The 16819-nt window shown below is 36.9% G+C and overlaps 4 non-coding genes across 4 annotated transcripts; 2 read left to right on the top strand and 2 right to left on the bottom strand.

The window, feature by feature from the left end:
* Window positions 1-3727: 3727 nt before the first annotated feature.
* On the bottom strand, window positions 3728-3800 carry TRNAF-GAA (transfer RNA phenylalanine (anticodon GAA)). Its single transcript has one exon. It is a non-coding gene; the product is annotated as a tRNA-Phe (tRNA).
* A 1638-nt stretch (window positions 3801-5438) lies between these two features.
* Window positions 5439-5511, top strand: TRNAT-UGU (transfer RNA threonine (anticodon UGU)). The gene has a single exon. It is a non-coding gene; the product is annotated as a tRNA-Thr (tRNA).
* Window positions 5512-6727: 1216 nt separating this feature from the next.
* On the bottom strand, window positions 6728-6814 carry TRNAS-GGA (transfer RNA serine (anticodon GGA)). The gene has a single exon. It is a non-coding gene; the product is annotated as a tRNA-Ser (tRNA).
* Window positions 6815-15435: 8621 nt separating this feature from the next.
* On the top strand, window positions 15436-15507 carry TRNAR-UCU (transfer RNA arginine (anticodon UCU)). The gene has a single exon. It is a non-coding gene; the product is annotated as a tRNA-Arg (tRNA).
* The last annotated feature ends 1312 nt before the right edge of the window (window positions 15508-16819 follow it).

Genomic DNA, 16819 nt, shown 5'->3' with positions numbered 1-16819 from the left:
GATCTTATTGCAAAATCAATGTCTTACTTCATAGATTCGAGAGAATAGGAGAACAGTAGCCTGACAAACAGTCGGTTCAGTCCGATTCAGGTGCCAATTCAGGTGCCTAATCAAATAGAACCCTTATGGATTTGCTAGTTGATAAGGTAAATATCCAGCCCACTAAATGCTAGGCGTAATGAGGATAAGGGCCTCCAAAAAACTTCTTTTCGTTCTATGAACTTTAAGGTGTATGAAGTCTCATAGTTAACTCTTGCAGTGGAACGATAGAGACTCCATTTCACTTAGGTTGATTTAATTTAGACCGGAGGCAGACCTAAGTCAAGGTAATCCTCCTTTGAAACACTTTGGTATTGCTCCTAGATAGATCATAATACAAAAAATCAATCAGAGCACAGGGAGCCATCTCATTATCTTTCCGTAAAGAAAAACTATGGTGGACTAACTGATCTTTAAATCAGTTTATGAAAGAGCCCAATGCAAAAAAATGCATGTTGGGTCTTTGAAACAGTTCAAATCATTTCGATAATAATCCGTTTGATCTGTTTTACCGAGAAGGTCTACGGTTCGAATCCGTATAGCCCTAATATGCCCTTTTTTAGATTTTAGATCTCTATCCTATGTTTTCTTTAGTTTAGTATAGTTTTCATTTTCTCATTAGTATTTGTTTATAGACTGGATAGGCGCCTGCGACATAGAATAGAGATAAAAGCATTACCAAAGGCTCATTCATCGAAAATCAAAATCATACAGACAGGAAAAGAAAAACGAATTTCTATCAAATCAATAGAAGAAAGGATCCTTTCCCTGATTTGAATCCCGTCCTCCTTCAAATAGGATATCTCTAGACTTCCCTATAATAACTGCAATGATTTTATCCATTTTGCGAATTCCTACTTTGTTTTAAGTATATTTATTACTTTGTTTATAGATACATTATGTAAATTGATCAACTTTAAATAGAAAAAATAAAGTAAAGAGTAAATAAGAAACAGAATATTCTGTCTCATAGTTCTGAAATAGAGTTCTTTATTTTTATTTTATAGTATTACTTCTCATTAATTATACTGCATAGATTAGTCCTACTATCTTAATTAGGTTCTAATTTAGTAGTATTCTCATTTTTATTTAATAGTCTCTTATTATTTTATTATTAAATATTAAATAAAGGATAGAGCTATTCTTTTTTCTAGAGATTCTAGAGAAAGCGAGACAAAGTGAAACGAGAAAGTTTTCTTTATATAAGAATTAGATCTACATACACCATATCTAAATAGAATGGAAATCCAAAAGAAAGGGAGTTGGGATTCCATTGGATGAATCTTTAAAGAAGATGCAGCACAGAGGAAACAAAGGCTAAACTAAGCGCTTTTGTTTGAACAAAAAAGATTCTTGTTTCACCGAGGAAAAGAGAGAAGTTCTGGATAAATTGACAATGCTGAATTGAATTGACTAATTTAAGTTCCGCCTATTCCACATTAATGGGAGTACATTATGTTTCTGCTTCACGAATATGATATTTTTTGGACATTCTTAATAATAGCAAGCCTTATTCCTATTTTGGCATTTTCGATTTCAGGACTTTTAGCCCCGGTTAGTGAAGGACCAGAGAAGCTTTCTAGTTATGAATCGGGTATAGAACCCATGGGAGGGGCTTGGGTACAATTCCGAATACGCTATTATATGTTTGCGCTCGTTTTTGTTGTTTTTGATGTGGAAACCGTCTTTCTATACCCTTGGGCAATGAGTTTCGACGTATTGGGTGTATCCGTTTTTATCGAAGCTTTGATTTTCGTGCTTATCTTAGTTGTTGGTTTAGTTTATGCATGGCGAAAAGGAGCCTTGGAATGGTCTTAACTGAATATTTAGACAAAAAAAAAGAAGGAAAAGATTCTATTGAGACAGTTATGAATTTGATTGAGTTTCCCTTACTTGACCAAACAAGTTCCAATTCTGTTATTTCAACTACACCAAATGATCTTTCGAATTGGTCAAGACTCTCCAGTTTATGGCCCCTTCTATACGGTACCAGTTGTTGTTTCATTGAATTTGCTTCATTAATAGGCTCACGATTCGACTTTGATCGTTATGGATTGGTACCAAGATCAAGTCCTAGGCAAGCAGACCTAATTTTAACAGCCGGTACGGTAACAATGAAAATGGCTCCCTCTTTAGTGAGATTATACGAGCAAATGCCTGAACCAAAATACGTCATTGCTATGGGAGCCTGTACTATTACAGGGGGAATGTTCAGTACGGATTCCTATAGTACTGTTCGGGGAGTTGATAAGTTAATTCCTGTGGATGTCTACTTGCCGGGCTGCCCACCTAAACCGGAGGCAGTTATAGATGCCCTAACAAAACTTCGTAAGAAGATATCGCGAGAAATAGTTGAGGATCGAACTCTATCTCAAAATAAAAATAGATGTTTTACTACCAGTCACAAGCTTTATGTTAGGCGCAGTACTCATACAGGAACTTATGAGCAAGAATTGCTCTATCAATCACCATCTACATTAGATATATCTTCTGAAACTTTTTTCAAATCCAAAAGTTCAGTACCTTCCTACAAATTAGTGAATTAGGAGAGGGGCTCTTTTGTGTAGAAAAATAAAAAGCAGGGCAATCTTTCAAACTTGCATCCGAAATGTGAAATATTTATACAAAGAGGGAGAGATGAAGACAATGCAGCAGGGTTGGTTATCTAATTGGCTAGTCAAACATGAGGTGGTTCATAGATCTTTGGGCTTTGATCACCGAGGAATAGAGACTTTACAAATAAAAGCAGGGGATTGGGATTCCATTGCTGTCATTTTATATGTATATGGTTACAATTATTTACGCTCCCAATGTGCTTATGATGTAGCACCCGGTGGATCTTTAGCTAGCGTGTATCATCTTACGAGAATACAATATGGTATAGATAATCCAGAAGAAGTCTGCATAAAAGTCTTTGCCCAAAAGGATAATCCTAGAATTCCGTCTGTCTTCTGGATTTGGAGAAGTGCCGATTTTCAAGAACGCGAATCTTATGATATGGTGGGAATCTCTTATGATAATCATCCGCGCCTTAAACGTATCCTAATGCCTGAAAGTTGGATAGGCTGGCCCTTACGTAAGGATTATATAACCCCCAATTTTTATGAAATACAAGATGCTCATTGAATGATAAGAAATTCATGCTCACTTATACAACACAACTCCAGATTTTATTCAAGTCAAGGAATATTTTTAGGTTCTTTTCCTAGATGAAACGGAATACCTATTTATAATTAATTCCTAATTATACAAAAGCATTCCAGATAGACTGAGCAAAAAAAGGGTTTCATTTGGATTCCCCTATTTTGAAAATCGCATATTAATTTCCTTCATATGAACAGAAAAATAGGATGACTCAAAGAAGTTCTCTACCAGGAACTTTGTACCGCGCACATTACTTAGCACAACTAGGAAAATAAGATAAGATAAAGATAAGCAAGACTAAAAAAATATTCGTCGGAATAGCGGAATACAAAATTAAGAAACGCAAAAAAATAAAGGGGAATCTCACCCCCTTCTTTATCATAAAGAAAAGATATATTTTAAAACTTCTTTAAAAAGAAGTGCCTCTATATTTATATTATAGATTTATCCACTTAGATGAATAAATATTATTAATGAATATGTATCACAATCCATCTCGAGGTATTTGGATCAATACCTATTCGGTGGATCTTTTTTTTTTCTCTGCCAGGAACCAGATTTGAACTGGTGACACGAGGATTTTCAGTCCTCTGCTCTACCAACTGAGCTATCCTGACCTTTTCTTGTGCATCATCCTAGTAGAGTATTTGTATCTATGTCAATTAAAAGGACTAAAAATTAATTAAAGTATTTCAAATTTAAAATTTGAAAATGGGGGGGTAGTCCTATGCATTGTGCATGGTTTACTTAAATAAAACTTAAAAATAGAGTGAATAACCAAGATTTCTTGCCGATACTCTAATAAAAAAGAAATCTATTCAATGAATAGGATAAGATCCATTGAGTTCTCTTCGCATTCCTTTGTGAAAGAGTAGAATGAGAAAGCTAATGAATCTTAAACCCATTGCATTGATAAAAAGAAAAAAAAGAGGATAAATAATAATAATATAGTATAGTTAGGGAATAAAAGAGGATTTGGGGATAGAGGGACTTGAACCCTCACAACTTATAAAGTCGACGGATTTTCCTTTTACTAGAAATTTCATTGTTGTCAGTATTGACATGTAGAATGGGACTCTCTCTTTGTCCTCGTCCGATTAATCCACTTTTTTAAAGATCTCGAAAACTTTGAATTTGAATTGAAGAATTTGATTATTCAATATTCGATTGGAGTGGATTCACAATAATGAAAAAAAAAAATTATGATATGAGTTTTTTATTTCATAATCATTATCATTTCTAATTTCATTTTTAAAAAAGATAAAGAACCTATATTATAATTATAATATAATATGAGTTCTGTGATTAATCGTTTGCTATGTCAGTATCTATACGTGTTTATTAAATGTATAAGGTATAAAACCCCTCTTTCTCTAATTTAGAATTAGAAGGAATTCCACTAACAACACAACGTAATTAACTCGATTCGTTAGAACAGCTTCCATTGAGTCTCTGCACCTATCCTTTTCCTTTGTATTCTAGTTCGAGAACCCCTTGTTTTCTCAAAACACGGATTTGGCTCAGGATTGCCCTTTTTTAATTCCAGGGTTTCTCTGAATTTGGAAGTTACCACTTAGCAGGTTTCCATACCAAGGCTCAATACAATCAAGTCCGTAGCGTCTACCGATTTCGCCATATCCCCATTTCCCTCTTCTTTGAGACCAGGATTCCTTGTGTAATTTCATCCATCTCTTAGTTTTTTTTTTGAATCATTGAGTTCATCACTCAACGTAGTCTAGCAGTTCAGTTCGACTCTATTTGAGAGACCTCGCTTGCTTATTGCAATTCAGAATTGAATTGATTCTATCCTTGATGTATTTGCAATTCAATCCGAATCAATATATCCAAAAGTTTTTATCTCCCCCACCTCCCGTCTTACTTTTTTATAGTATTCAAAATTATACTATAACGCTTGATATTTATTCTTTTTTTCTAATCAGAATTAGCAATTTTATTTACTCTGACTCTATGTTCCCCTTAGTGAAATATTAATCCTCAAATTATTAACAAATAATAAAGTCTATAATGATCAAATGAAAATACCAATAAATTCTATAATTTTATTTTTAATATCCTATAGTTAAGCATATCAAGCTAACTTTATCTTTAAGAAGTTTTAGTATTTTTTTATTTTTATAAGTATAACTTCAAATTTAGAACTAGTTAATAGCTAAGATTAATAACTAATATCTGAGATTTTACGGATTTCCTATACTATACCTATTTCTATTTGTTACACTATTTCCGTTATGTAAGCCCACTTAGCTCAGAGGTTAGAGCATCGCATTTGTAATGCGAGGGTCATCGGTTCAAATCCGATAGTCGGCTTTTTTTTTTCTCTATCGATGTTCTACGAACAAGAATCTCTTTTTTTCCGAATTAAATGGAGAATCCAGGATCTTTTATGTTTTTTACCTTACAATTTTGCTAGATACAAAACAATAAAATAAATAATATATATACAAAAAATAAAGATTTTGATGAAATTCCATTTTTTTGGGTACTTTAGTTGATTTTACTCTGTTTATCCTGTAGTTTAATTCAGTTTTAATTTCGATGTATTCTGTAATGTAAATACAATGAAATTAATTGTGTAAAATGAAATTTCAATAAAATAAAAAAAGGAGTCTTCATGTCCCGTTATCGAGGACCTCGTTTAAAAAAAATACGCCGTCTGGGAGCTTTACCAGGACTCACTAGAAAAACACCTAAATCCGGAAGTAATCTTAAAAAAAAATTCAATTCTGGGAAAAAGGAGCAATATCGTATTCGTCTTCAAGAAAAACAGAAATTGCGTTTTCATTATGGTCTGACAGAACGACAATTACTTAGATATGTACATATCGCTGGAAAAGCAAAAAGGTCAACAGGCCAGGTTTTACTACAATTACTTGAAATGCGTTTGGATAATATCCTTTTTCGATTGGGTATGGCTTCAACCATTCCTGGGGCCCGCCAATTAGTCAACCATAGACATATTTTAGTTAATGGTCGTATAGTCAATATACCAAGTTTTCGTTGCAAACCCCGAGATATTATTACTACGAAAGATAACCAAAGATCAAAAGGTCTGGTTCAAAATTATATTGCTTCATCGGACCCGGGGAAATTGCCAAAGCATTTGGCGATTGACACGTTGGAATATAAAGGACTAGTAAATAAAATCCTAGATAGGAAGTGGGTCGGTCTCAAAATAAATGAGTTGTTAGTTGTAGAATATTACTCTCGTCAGACTTGAACTTAACGAAAAAAGGAAAGGTTCATAGAATTTTCTTCCCCTTCCCCTTTCCCCGAACTAAATCGCCCTAAGACCATTACCATTAATTTGTATTTTCCCATCAACTAGCTAAAATTGATTAACCCTAGGATTAGGATCCTTTTTTCTTTTTTCCTCTATGTGTATTTTACATACCACAGTAATTTGCTATAGAGAATTTCTAATTTCTATTAAATCAAAATAAGATAATATAAGATATTATTGCTGGAAAAAATTGTTATTTGATTTGATACATTGTGATCCTTAACGTTGATGAATTAAGAAAAACGGAAAGAGAGGGATTCGAACCCTCGGTAAACAAAAGTCTACATAGCAGTTCCAATGCTACGCCTTGAACCGCTCGGCCATCTCTCCTACATAACTTATTATGGAAAATAAACTGAGTGAATAGCGAGTTTTCTTATTCCTGCAGTACAGGTACAACCGCAACCACTCGGGGGTTCCATAGTTCTATTGGAAAAATTCCTTTTGATCTAAGTGGAAGGATACAGGATTTTTTACTAGAAATTGCGCTCGCTATAAAAAAAAAGTTTTAATTTGGGTTTTCCCGCAACTAAAGAAAAAGAAAATGGAAGAATTCTTCTTATTGCATAATAAAATAAAGAAACCTTAGAATTCCGTTTGCATAAGATACGCTACACCATACTATCGAAATCAAAAATAGGGTATGAGACAATTAATAACTTTGAAAACACGAAATAGTTGATAACATAAGTTGTTGTTCAGAAATAGCAAAGTGGAATGAAATCCAGTCTTAGTCAAATATTTCATATCTCTTCGTGTCCAAGCAGAAGGAAAAGGATACAATTTGAGCTGAGCGGAAAATCCATATCTCTATCTCTCTTATCCATTTAAAGCATATGGATTTAGAGTAGAGCATATGGATCAATCTATTTATAATTATAAGAATCGAATGTGTTTGTTTTTATGTTATTTTGTGAAGGAATGAAAACAATTCTATATAGAATGGGTTGGGAATTATGCCTAGATCCCGTGTAAATGGAAATTTCATTGATAAGACCTCCTCAATTGTAGCCAATATTTTATTGCGAATAATTCCGACAACCTCAGGAGAAAAAAAGGCATTTACTTATTATAGAGATGGTGCGATTTGACTCTTTTTTTTTGCTTTTTTTTAGCCCTACCTATACCTCAGTCTTACGAAAAAGAGAGGGGGTTGGCATAGAGAGAACCAAATTTGTAAAGCAAACAAACCCACGCTTCGGGAAGGTGAGGCGAACTAACAATTCCTTCCGTCGTGTATCCTCGATTGATGCGGCTTCAGATACTTCAATTGTAGATTTGAGTATTGAGCGAAAGGTTACACCTACAGGATATGGTATGGTATGGATTACAGGCCAATCCTACTCTATTAGTATCCGTAGGCAGCATAGGGGAGAAAAGCACTACACCTAGAAATAGGAATCAACAAGAGAAAAACTTTGTTAGAAATTACCCCTTTCCTGATCGGTATCAGGGCTGGGAAGAATGGTTGGGATAACAAACAACCATCAGGTTTGTACTTTGGATACCCCTATAACCATCAAAGATCGTTGAAGTAGCTAATTCCTCTAAATAGGAGGCGTTGAGAACAAAGAAATTATTGGAGCTATCGTTTTCCTCTAGCATTAATAGAATTCATTGGTGTTAAGAAAAACCTCTTGTGGGAAGGTTGGCTAGAGATTTCTTGGAAAAATACCAGCCCCTTTCGGTTCATAATGAGACGGGACTAATTCTATTTTGATTCTATAGATTATTTCGCTTAGTACTATTATGTACAGAAGGGAGGAGCCGTATGAGATGAAAACCTCATGTACGGTTTTGGAACGGAGATTTTTTGAATAGAATGAACGACCGTAACGGATGTTGGCTCAATCCGAAGGAAATTATGCGGAAGCTTTGCAAAATTATTATGAAGCTACGCGACTAGAAATCGATCCCTATGATCGAAGTTATATACTCTATAACATAGGCCTTATACACACAAGCAATGGAGAGCATACAAAGGCTTTGGAATATTATTTCCGGGCACTAGAACGAAACCCCTTCTTACCGCAAGCTTTTAATAATATGGCCGTGATCTGTCATTACGTGCGACTATCTCCACTATAGAAAGAAAAAAAAAAAGAGAGGATCAAATTTTCTAGTAAATACTAGAAAAAAGGGCTTTCTACATAGGGATCGTAAAAACAACGATTTTTCCCTATCAGCTGTAGGAAGGAAGGACACTTCACGAGAATCAAAAAACGAAGAAAGTATGGCCTATACTACTACTCTATGGATAAAGTTTCTCAAATTGATAGAGAAAGCACCGTAAAGATCAATTAGTGAGCGACTGGGTCGATACAACTAAAAAAAACTGCTTACTTATCCCATGATATGGGGCAAAATTTAGGAATCCGCTTATGTAATAGAGCCGATCCACTAAGGGATTAAGCAGCGGTGTAGTATCAGATCCCAAAGATAGTAAGTTCTTTTTTCTTTCTTATGGAAAAAAGTCTTTTTCAAGGATTCTATAGAGATTTCATATATGAAAACGGGATAGTTACCTTTCAGAAAATTTGAACGAAGGCTCTATATCTATCTATGCTTCATTCTTCTGAAGGTGGGAAAAAAGATCAAACTGATTATTGATAAAAATTAGGGTTTGAAACTTAGGTAATTAATTTCTTCTGCTTAACCCAAGAACAAATTGGATCGATTTTTGATAAATCGAATTCAGTTAAGATAGGGGAAATTCAGATAGCAATTTCTGAGCCGTATGAGGTAGGAAACTCTCAAGTACGGTTCTAAGGGAAGGAACTTCCTATTCCGACCGAGGAGAACAGGCCATTCTACAGGGTGATTCGGAAATTGCGGAAGCTTGGTTTGATCAAGCTGCTGAATATTGGAAACAAGCTATAGCGCTTACTCCGGGAAATTATATTGAAGCACAGAACTGGTTGAAGATTACGAAGCGCTTTGAATTTGAATAAGACCATGCTCCTTCTTTTTCATAAAATGGGTGGTTTGGTTGTTGATCCATTAATCAAATAAATTAGGTCGTAAGATCGAATCAAGAATTTCATTATATCCATTTCTTATACCTTCTATTTTATATGATATTTCATAAGAATAAACCATAGGGATAGGGTCTAGAATAGAAGTAATAAACTGAATAAAAAGAGGGGGCAATCTAAATATTGCTAATATATTAGGACCATCTTATTAATAATTCTAATGAGTTATCTTGGAATTTAGAATCAAATAAAAAACCCTATATTATGCTCAAGGAAAGTAGATATAGATAGGAGCTTATGCCCTCAAAAAAAAATACACTAGTTTCTTAAATTAAAAATAAAAAAGATTTTTTTCTTACGTCGAGAAATATTTGTTTTTCAAGATAAACAATGTCCGTTAGGCACCTAATCTTTATGTCATAATAGACCCGAACACTTGCCTCGGATTGACTTCAATATATAATTGCTCCAGTGAATAACTAAAAAAAAATAGAAGGATGGTAGATAGTAAAGAAAAGAACTAATCACAATATCTATCTTTCAAAATCTATCTTTCAAAATCTATCTTTCAAAATATATATCTTTCAAAGATTCACTAAAAAGACAGTTGGCGGGTCTCTTTGTATGTCTTGTCCGGAAAGAGGAGGACTTAATGATTATTCGTTCGCCGGAACCAGAAGTAAAAATTGTTGTGGATAGGGATCCTGTAAAAACATCTTTTGAGGAATGGGCCAGACCCGGCCATTTCTCAAGAACACTAGCTAAGGGCCCTGATACTACCACTTGGATCTGGAACCTACATGCTGATGCTCACGATTTCGATAGTCATACTGGTGATTTGGAGGAGATTTCTCGAAAAGTCTTTAGTGCTCATTTCGGGCAACTTTCCATTATCTTTCTTTGGTTGAGTGGCATGTACTTTCATGGCGCCCGTTTTTCCAATTATGAAGCATGGCTAAGTGATCCTACTCACATTGGACCCAGTGCTCAGGTAGTTTGGCCTATAGTAGGGCAAGAAATATTGAATGGTGATGTAGGCGGGGGTTTCCGAGGAATCCAAATAACCTCTGGTTTTTTTCAGCTTTGGCGAGCATCTGGAATAACTAGTGAATTACAACTCTATTGTACTGCAATTGGTGCATTGATTTTTGCAGCGTTAATGCTTTTTGCTGGTTGGTTCCATTATCACAAAGCCGCTCCCAAATTGGCCTGGTTCCAAGATGTAGAATCCATGTTGAATCACCACTTAGCGGGATTATTAGGACTTGGGTCTCTTTCTTGGGCGGGGCACCAAATTCATGTATCTTTACCAATTAACCAATTTCTTGACGCTGGGGTGGATCCTAAAGAGATACCACTTCCTCATGAATTTATCTTGAATCGGGACCTTTTGGCTCAACTTTATCCTAGTTTTGCCGAAGGAGCAACCCCTTTTTTCACTTTAAATTGGTCCAAATACGCAGAATTTCTGACTTTTCGCGGAGGACTAGATCCAGTAACCGGTGGTCTCTGGCTGACCGATATTGCGCACCATCATTTAGCTATTGCTATTCTTTTCCTAATCGCAGGTCATATGTATAGGACCAATTGGGGTATTGGCCATGGACTTAAAGATATTTTGGAGGCTCACAAGGGCCCATTTACAGGACAAGGCCATAAGGGTCTTTATGAAATCTTAACAACGTCATGGCATGCTCAATTATCTCTTAACCTAGCTATGCTAGGCTCTACAACCATTGTTGTAGCTCATCATATGTATTCTATGCCTCCCTATCCATACCTAGCTACTGACTATGGTACACAACTTTCCTTGTTCACACACCACATGTGGATTGGCGGATTTCTAATAGTCGGTGCTGCTGCACATGCAGCAATTTTTATGGTAAGAGACTATGATCCAACTACTCGATACAACGATCTATTAGATCGCGTCCTTAGACACCGCGATGCAATCATATCCCACCTTAACTGGGTATGTATATTTCTAGGTTTTCACAGTTTTGGCTTGTACATTCATAATGATACCATGAGTGCTTTAGGCCGTCCACAAGATATGTTTTCGGATACTGCCATACAATTACAACCTATCTTTGCTCAATGGGTACAAAATATCCATGCTACTGCGCCTGGCGTAACAGCTCCTGGTGCAACAACAAGTACTAGCTTAACGTGGGGAGGCGGCGAGTTAGTAGCAGTAGGTGGCAAAGTGGCTTTGTTACCTATTCCATTAGGAACCGCAGATTTTTTAGTCCATCACATTCATGCATTTACCATACATGTGACTGTATTAATACTTTTGAAAGGTGTTTTATTTGCTCGGAGTTCCCGTTTGATACCCGATAAAGCAAATCTAGGTTTTCGCTTTCCTTGCGATGGGCCTGGCCGAGGGGGAACATGTCAAGTATCCGCCTGGGATCATGTTTTCTTAGGTTTATTCTGGATGTACAATGCAATTTCGGTAGTCATTTTCCATTTCAGTTGGAAAATGCAGTCGGATGTTTGGGGTACTATAAGTGATCAAGGGGTGGTAACTCATATTACAGGGGGAAACTTTGCACAGAGTTCCATTACGATTAATGGGTGGCTTCGAGATTTCTTGTGGGCACAGGCATCGCAAGTCATTCAGTCTTATGGTTCTTCATTATCTGCATATGGTCTTTTTTTCTTAGGTGCTCATTTTGTCTGGGCCTTCAGTTTAATGTTTTTATTCAGCGGCCGTGGTTATTGGCAAGAACTCATTGAATCTATCGTTTGGGCTCATAACAAATTAAAAGTTGCTCCTGCTACTCAGCCTAGAGCCTTGAGCATTATACAAGGACGCGCTGTAGGAGTAACCCATTACCTTCTGGGTGGAATTGCCACGACATGGGCATTCTTCTTAGCGAGAATTATTGCAGTAGGATAGTGGCTAGGAGGATTTGAAAGGCATTATGGAATTAAGATTTCCCAGGTTTAGCCAAGGCTTAGCTCAGGACCCCACTACTCGTCGTATTTGGTTTGGTATTGCTACCGCACATGATTTCGAAAGTCATGATGATATTACTGAAGAACGTCTTTATCAGAACATTTTTGCTTCTCACTTTGGGCAATTAGCAATAATCTTTCTATGGACGTCCGGAAATCTGTTTCATGTAGCTTGGCAAGGAAATTTTGAATCATGGATACAGGATCCTTTACACGTAAGACCTATTGCTCATGCGATTTGGGATCCTCATTTTGGTCAACCCGCTGTGGAAGCCTTTACTCGAGGAGGTGCTGCTGGTCCAGTGAATATTGCTTATTCTGGAGTTTATCAGTGGTGGTATACAATAGGATTACGCACCAATGAGGATCTTTATACTGGAGCTCTTTTTCTATTATTTCTTTCTACGCTGTCCTTAATAGCGGGTTGGTTACATCTACAACCCAAATGGAAACCAAGCCTTTCGTGGTTCAAAAACGCGGAATCTCGTCTCAATCATCATTTGTCAGGACTTTTCGGGGTAAGTTCTTTGGCTTGGACAGGACATTTAGTTCATGTTGCTATTCCCGCATCCAGGGGGGAGTACGTTCGATGGAATAATTTCTTAGATGTATTACCCTATCCCCAGGGGTTGGGACCCCTTTTGACGGGTCAATGGAATCTTTATGCCCAAAACCCTGATTCGAGTAATCATTTATTTGGTACCGCTCAAGGAGCGGGAACTGCCATTCTAACTCTTCTTGGGGGATTCCACCCACAAACGCAAAGTTTGTGGCTGACCGATATGGCTCACCATCATTTAGCTATTGCATTTATTTTTCTCATTGCCGGTCACATGTATCGAACTAACTTCGGAATTGGGCACAGTATTAAAGATCTTTTAGAAGCGCATACTCCTCCGGGGGGTCGATTAGGGCGTGGGCATAAGGGCCTTTATGACACAATCAACAATTCGATTCATTTTCAGTTAGGTCTTGCTCTAGCTTCTTTAGGGGTTATTACTTCCTTAGTAGCTCAACATATGTACTCTTTACCTCCTTATGCATTCATAGCACAAGACTTTACTACTCAAGCTGCTTTATATACTCATCACCAATATATTGCAGGGTTCATCATGACAGGGGCTTTTGCTCATGGAGCTATTTTTTTCATTAGGGATTACAATCCGGAACAGAATGAGGATAATGTATTGGCAAGAATGTTAGACCATAAAGAAGCTATCATATCTCATTTAAGTTGGGCTAGCCTCTTTCTAGGATTCCATACCTTGGGCCTTTATGTTCATAACGACGTCATGCTTGCTTTTGGTACTCCAGAAAAGCAAATCTTGATCGAACCTATATTTGCCCAATGGATACAATCTGCTCATGGCAAGACGACATATGGGTTCGATATACTCTTATCTTCAACGAATGGCCCCGCTTTCAATGCGGGTCGAAGCCTATGGTTGCCCGGATGGTTGAATGCTGTTAATGAGAATAGTAATTCGCTTTTCTTAACAATAGGACCTGGGGATTTCTTGGTTCATCATGCTATTGCTCTAGGTTTGCATACAACTACATTGATTTTAGTAAAGGGCGCTTTAGATGCACGCGGTTCCAAATTAATGCCAGATAAAAAGGATTTTGGATATAGTTTTCCTTGTGACGGCCCAGGGCGCGGCGGTACTTGTGATATTTCTGCTTGGGACGCATTTTATTTGGCAGTTTTCTGGATGTTAAATACCATTGGGTGGGTTACTTTTTATTGGCATTGGAAACATATCACATTATGGCAGGGCAACGTTTCACAATTTAATGAATCCTCCACTTATTTGATGGGATGGTTAAGAGATTACCTATGGTTAAACTCTTCACAACTTATCAATGGATATAATCCTTTTGGGATGAATAGTTTATCGGTATGGGCGTGGATGTTCTTATTTGGACATCTTGTTTGGGCTACTGGATTTATGTTCTTAATTTCCTGGCGGGGGTATTGGCAGGAATTAATTGAGACTTTAGCATGGGCTCATGAACGCACACCTTTAGCTAATTTAATTCGCTGGAGAGATAAGCCCGTGGCTCTTTCCATTGTGCAAGCAAGATTGGTTGGATTAGCTCACTTTTCCGTGGGTTATATATTCACTTATGCAGCTTTCTTGATTGCCTCAACATCAGGCAAGTTTGGTTAATTTAGTTTGTTTTTTTGTACTGTATCAGCACCTAGTTCATTACTCTTGATAGAGAGGGAGGATCTGCCTTTTTAGATTTCTTTTTCTATTTATTTTTCCATCTAGGATTAGAACCGTATACTTGGTAATAATAGCAACGACACATTATGGCAAAAAAAAGTTTGATTCAGAGGGAGAAGAAGCGGCAGAAATTAGAACAGAAATATCATTTGATTCGTCAATCTTTAAAAAAAAAGATAAGAAGCAAAGTTTCTCCCTTGAGTTTGAGTGAAAAAACGAAAATGCGAGAAAAATTGCAATCCCTACCGCGTAATAGTGCACCTACACGCCTTCATCGACGTTGTTTTTTGACCGGAAGACCTAGAGCTAACTATCGACATTTTGGGCTATCCGGACACGTACTTCGAGAAATGGTTTATGAGTGTTTGTTACCGGGTGCAACAAGATCCAGTTGGTAAGGATAAAATACCCTTTCGTATTTGTATGGATTTCTGGAATTGATAATCATAGAGGAGCCCTCTTTACCATTCTGTATAAATGGACTATTCTATTTGTATAGATATTGGTAGAGGGGCGTATCCAACCCTCTTTTATCCACTAGTTACCCCTCTTTAGTTTAAGAGTATAGAGCAGTTTGGTAGCTCATAAGGCTCATAACCTTGGGGTTGCGGGTTCGATTCCCACTACCGGCTCCATACTCCTTCTTTATGATATGCATGATATAATATATACATCATGCATTTGTATCTGGATTTTTTGATTTCCTAAAAGAGTTTTGGTCTAACAGTTTTTTCTCGGAAGAAGCAAAAAAATAAAAGAAAGAATAAAATATGAAAGAAAAGCGTCCATTGTCTAATGGATAGGACAGAGGTCTTCTAAACCTTTGGTATAGGTTCAAATCCTATTGGACGCAATCTTATTTCTATCTATTCTTTAAATAACTATACTAAACTAAAAACAAAGAAAACTTTTTTGCATGATTCAAATGAAAAAGCTTTCTCAACGATTCCTATTCTACTAACAAGAGTAGACATGCAAAATTTATTTGTTACTGAAGAGAAAACCGTTCCAGCTGTTCCTGAATAGCTTCCTTCAAAAGGATTTCCGCTTGCTCGGTGAATGTCTTGCTAGAAGATATAATTTCTTGGAATTGAGGTTTAGTATCTTTTAGATGTTTACGTAACTCATCCAGAAATTTATTTACCTGTTCAATTTCTAACGAATCAAGATATCCTCTTGTTCCGGTATAAATAGTAGCTATCTGCTCTTCCACTGGGAGAGGATTTGCCTGGGATTGTTTAAGCAATTCCCTTAATCGTCGACCCCTTGCCAATTGATTCTGACTTGTTTTATCGAGAGCAGAGGCGAATTGTGCAAAGGCTTGTAACTCTGCGAATTGCGCTAGTTCCAATTTTGATTTGCCAGCTACTTGTTTCATGGCTTTAATTTGAGCCGCGGATCCTACTCTGGAAACAGAAATACCCACATTAATAGCGGGTCGAATTCCGGCATTGAATAGATCCGCAGATAAGAATATTTGTCCATCTGTAATGGAGATTACATTAGTAGGAATATAGGCGGAAACGTCTCCAGATTGAGTCTCAACTATTGGTAAAGCGGTCATACTTCCTTCGCCTAAAAGAGAATTTAATTTAGCGGCTCTTTCTAAAAGGCGTGAATGCAAATAAAAAACATCCCCTGGATAAGCCTCACGGCCGGGAGGTCTTCTTAATAGAAGGGACATTTGGCGATAAGCTTGTGCCTGTTTGGAGAGATCATCATAAATTATTAAAGTATGCCGTTCGCGGTACATAAAATACTCAGCCAGGGCTGCTCCCGTATAAGGAGCGAGGTATTGTAATGTAGCAGGTGAATCCGCCATTTCAGCTACTACAATAGTGTATTCCATAGCCCCCTCCTCATGGAAAGTAGTTACTACTTGAGCTACGGAGGATGCTCTTTGACCGATAGCTACATAAACACATATTACACCTTGCCCTTTTTGATTGAGAATTGTATCTGTGGCTACTGCTGTTTTGCCAGTCTGTCTGTCCCCAATAATTAACTCTCGCTGACCGCGCCCTATAGGGATCATCGAATCGATAGCAATAAGCCCTGTTTGAAGAGGTTCGTATACGGAACGCCTGGAAATTATACTTGGAGCAGGAGATTCAATTAAGCGAGATTCGGAAGCTATAATTTCGCCTTTCCCATCAATAGGTTTA

This window comes from Aegilops tauschii, unplaced genomic scaffold, assembly GCF_002575655.3.
Source record: "Aegilops tauschii subsp. strangulata cultivar AL8/78 unplaced genomic scaffold, Aet v6.0 ptg000401l_obj, whole genome shotgun sequence".
Classification (NCBI taxonomy): Eukaryota; Viridiplantae; Streptophyta; class Magnoliopsida; order Poales; family Poaceae; genus Aegilops; species Aegilops tauschii.
Note: the sequence above shows the minus strand (reverse complement) of the source record. Positions and strands in the feature narration are given on the sequence as shown.